Source organism: Grampus griseus (assembly GCF_964374135.1).
Source record: "Grampus griseus genome assembly, chromosome: 13".
NCBI lineage: Eukaryota > Metazoa > Chordata > Mammalia > Artiodactyla > Delphinidae > Grampus > Grampus griseus.
In genome coordinates this window covers 8,164,056-8,168,548 of record NC_139007.1, presented here as the reverse complement: position 1 = coordinate 8,168,548, position 4,493 = coordinate 8,164,056, and the positions used below count along the sequence as shown (strand labels likewise).

Sequence of the window (4,493 nt, the reverse complement as noted above, 5' to 3'; positions counted from 1 at the left end):
CTAAGATCACTCTCAACAGAAAACAGAGTCATACAGAATCACAGTAAAGATACTAGCTCCAGGTCTGCCAGGATTGTCTGTTAGATATTGAGTCTTCTCAGTATAAAGAAAGAATATGTCGGAAGGGAACTGATCAGCTGTGGAAGCAAAAGGAGAAAGGAGAACATTACCATTATTCATTTAAGGAGTCTCTGAGGAAAGGGTGTCCCTGAACAGATACGCAGTTGTTGAGATGCCGCTCATACAGTGGAAGGACCATGGGCTCCAGTCAGATAAACCATTCATCCTACAGATACTTCCAGTGTGCCCACTACTTTTTCTGGACAGTTAGGATGTGTCCACAAAAAAAAAAACAAAGGTCCCTGCCCAAGGGACTTCCCTGGCAGTCCAATGGTTAAGATTTCGCCTTCCAATGCAGGGGGTACGGGTTCAATCCCTGGTCGGATCCCACATGCCTCACGGCCAAAAAAACAAAACGTAAAACAGAAGCAGGCAGCTGCTCAGTTGACGCTGCGTGTCCTGGGCTGGCTTCCAAGGTGCCACCAGGAGTTATTGGACCCTCTGAAGACCGTCCCTGGATCTCGGGTTAAAACTCTGTATTCTAATCTGAACTGTGGGAAAAAGGGTTAGCTCGTTGGTGATATTCCTACTTGAAGGACATCATGTTTTCCAAACTAGCACATTTGCAGACTGTTGCTGTCCTTAGTGGAGTTCATTCTTCAGTGGCTTCTGCTACATCTGTTGCAACTAAAAAACAGTCCAAGGCCCTCCATCCTCTGATTACATTTTTGAACGGGAATCTAAATATGGTGTCCACAACTACCATACTTTCCCTGTAGCCCTGGAGAAAGGAAAAGGTATTTGCGTATGGGATGTAGAAGGCAGAAAACATCTTGACTTTCTGAGTGCCTACAGGGCTGTCCGCCAAGGGCATTGTCATCCAAAGATTGTGAATGCTTTGAAAAGTCAGGTGGACAAATTGACCTTAACATCCGGGGCCTTCTACAATAACGTGCTCGGTGAATACGAAGAGTATGTTGCTAAACTTTTCAACTACCACAAAGTTCTTCCTATGAATACAGGAGTGGAGGCTGGAGAGACCGTTGGCAAACTTGCTCGTAGATGGGGATATACCGTGAAGGGGATCCCGAAATACAAAGCAAAGATGGTTTTTGCAGCTGGAAACTTTTGGGGTAGAACATTGTCTGCTATCTCCAGTTCCACAGACCCAACCAGTTATGACAGTTTTGGACCGTTTATGCCAGGTTTCAAAATCATTCCATGTAATGATCTGCCTGCTCCTGAGCGTGCACTTCAGGACCCCAACTTTGTCGCGTTCATGGTGGAACCAATTCAGGCGTTGTTGTTCCGGATCCAGGCTACCTTGTGGGCGTGTGAGAGCTCTGCACCCAGCACCAGGTTCTGTTTATTGCTGATGAAATACAGGCAGGATTGGCCAGAACTGGTAGATGGCTGGTTATTGACCACGAAAATGTCAGACCTGATATGGTCCTTCTAGGAAAGGCACTTTCTAGTGGTTTATATCCTGTATCCGCAGTGTTGTGTGATGATGAAATAATGCCGACCATTAAACCAGGGGAACACGGTTCAACGTAGGGTGGCAATCCTACGGCCCTGGAGGTTTTGGAAGAAGCAAACCTTGCTGAAAATGCAGAGAATATGGGTATCATCTTGAGAAATGAACTCATGAAACTACCTTCTAATATTGTAATGGCTATAAGAGGAAATTTACTCTTTAAATACATTTAAATAGTATTAAATTCTATTGTGATGAGAGAAACCAAAGATTATGATGCTTGGAAGGTGTGTCTGCGACTTCAAGATAATGGACTTCTGGCCAAGCCAACCCACGGTGATATCATCAGGTTTGCACCTCTGCTTGTGATCAAAGAGGATGAGCTTCTGGAGGCCATGGAAATCATTAACAAGACCCTCTTGTCTCTCTGAGGGTGACAGTTTTCAGTGGTGCCTGGGAGCCAGCTGGAGACAGGCAGTTCGTAAAACTCTGTGTTTCTGCATTTAACGCAGACATATTCCACTTCCCCCATGTTAAGGGCTTTTTAAAAAATATATGCTTTTCAGTTCATATATAATAGAATGACATTTATAAAAGTGCAGTTTGCTGTGTAACATAACTAAGAGAATGTCCTGGCATCTTGTATTCGATTAAGTGTTTGTGTGTGTGTGTGTGTGTGTGTGTGTGTGTGTGTGCTTTCTAAGGTGAGATGCATCTCTCTATATAGACAACCTTTTAATCAAGTCCCTCAGCACAATTTATATATGTTTTAATAATTTCCTTGCTGGTATAAATTGTTTGTATTTGAAAAAGTTCTATGAGAGTATTGCATAGAAGATTAGCTTAACCTTATAAAGTTGAATCATAATCATTGAATTTTAGGAAGGATTAATGGTTAAGCTTATATAAAATATTAGATTTCAGTAAACTCCATATTGGCTAGCACCAAGATGTATTCTATGATTGTCATTACTTTGAATTAAGAATTATTGTTTAACATTCCTAGATTATGTTTTAAGTGTTTGATATAATTTGTAAAAAGTGTTTATTTTCAGTGTTTCTTTAAATTTAAAATAAAGCTCGTATTTAAAATGTCTACGTTGGGAACAGTGTGTGATTACTGTGGTGTTATCAATTACCTCACATTTTAAAGTCCTCTGAGAATATTCTTACCTGTTTTATTTCATGTGTTTTCTAAGAACATTTTGGTTTCTTTGGTAATCTCTAGAAAAACAAATTATGAAAAGTCTCTTTAAGTACTACCTTTTCCACTTTCAAAATAACTGCTTTTTTCCCATGTGTATGCTAGTATTTACCATTTTTATTAACGTATCCTTCTTATGCATGGTAAAAAAAAAAAAAACAGAAGCAATATTATAACAAATTCAATAAAGACTTAAAAAAAAAATGGTCCACATCAAAAAAAAATCTTTAAAAAGAAAAGATCCCTGCCCAATATCGTAGACTATAAGCATTAAACCTAATAAATAAGTAAATCATATAGTATGTTAGAAACCAAATAAAAAGGAAAACCTAAAACAAGGTATGAGGAGTCAGGAGGGCCCAGGAGGAAGGGTATGGTGTGATTTGAATTTGAACGGTCGAGGAGTCCTCATGGAGAAGTGGTATTTGAGTGGTGAACGGAAGGTGGTAAGGGAGTTTGCCAGTGGATATCTGGGGGAAACATTCCATGCAGAGCAACTGTCCAAAGATAGGAGCATTCTTGGCACATTTGAGGAATTTCAAGGAGGCCAGGTTGGCAGGAGTTAAGTGAACACAAAGGAAAGTAAAAAGAGATAAAGTCAAAGGGAGATCACCATAGGCCACCGTAAGGTCAGCTGGACAATTTAAGAAATGATGGTGGCAGGGTCTGGGTGGTAGCAATGAGGTTGTGAGATACTGTTTGCAAAGCATCTTGTTCATGGCAGGAACCAAACCCTGTGGTCGTTATAAGGCACGTCCCTTTTATGATTCTCCGCTCATCATATCAACTTCAGAATATGATTCAGCCTCCTATCATGTTTACTTCCAAGGAAGCCTGCCTCAGCCTCAAAAAGCAAGAATCTAGTCATCTTGTCCACTTGGCAGTTCTGGTTTTCACTATAAATGCACTGTTATTCCAGGTGTATGCCTGAGTCTTTCAGAGCCCCCGTCTTGCCAGTACAACTCTGAGAGATCAATGAATCCCTAGTGGTCTGAGGGTTGAGCCAGGGGGGTCCACACTGGTACGTAAATTATCCCCGGAAGTCTGCCATTTCTGAAGCCCTTTGAGTGGACAGTCTCTCCTGGGCGTATCCTGACTTTACCAAGTGTTTTTCTTGAATCGAATCACAATAAACATCTAGGATTGGGAGTTACCTAGAGATCTGGGGGAGTTCAGCAACTTTGTTACTTTAATTCCAGTAAGTTAGATTTAGAGACACCGATGGTGCCCTACAGTCTGAAAATCTGAGAATATTCATTTTTTTCCATTTTTATTGCATCAAAAAGGAACATTCTGGATTATGGTTATATCAACATCAAAGAACGTTACTGTTTGTTGGACCCTTTCCATGTAACAGGCACCGTATTAGATGTTTACATTGTGTAATGTCCCAGCCTCAACACAACCCTTCACAGCACAGTTAGTTTAGCTGGACGGGCAGGACCCTGACATCCTGGAGGTCCAGCGCTGGTGCCTGCATGTAGTCCATCAGCAGAAATACACCTGTGAAGACAGGTCCCTCTATTGCTTTGGTCCATGCTGTTGTTTCCATTTATTTGCTTGTTTAATGGAAAGGAGAGGAGGTTGTTTCATTTTGTCTGGCTTTGTTTTGACTATATTTTTACCATCACACGAATGATGGCTCTTGTTTACTTTTAATTTTGTTTGTTTACTTGTTTACTGATCTACTCTTCGTCTTCAACCAGACCTCTCAGCAATAGGAGTAGGAAAGACACCGAAAGTAGCCACAGT

At 41.0% G+C, this 4,493-nt stretch overlaps 1 pseudogene across 1 annotated transcript; it reads left to right on the top strand.

Annotated features, from left to right (window-relative positions):
• Nucleotides 1-662: 662 nt before the first annotated feature.
• LOC309831833 (ornithine aminotransferase, mitochondrial-like) lies at nucleotides 663-1,968 on the top strand (annotated as a pseudogene). The gene has a single exon. The product of its transcript is annotated as an ornithine aminotransferase, mitochondrial-like (transcript).
• Nucleotides 1,969-4,493: the final 2,525 nt, after the last annotated feature.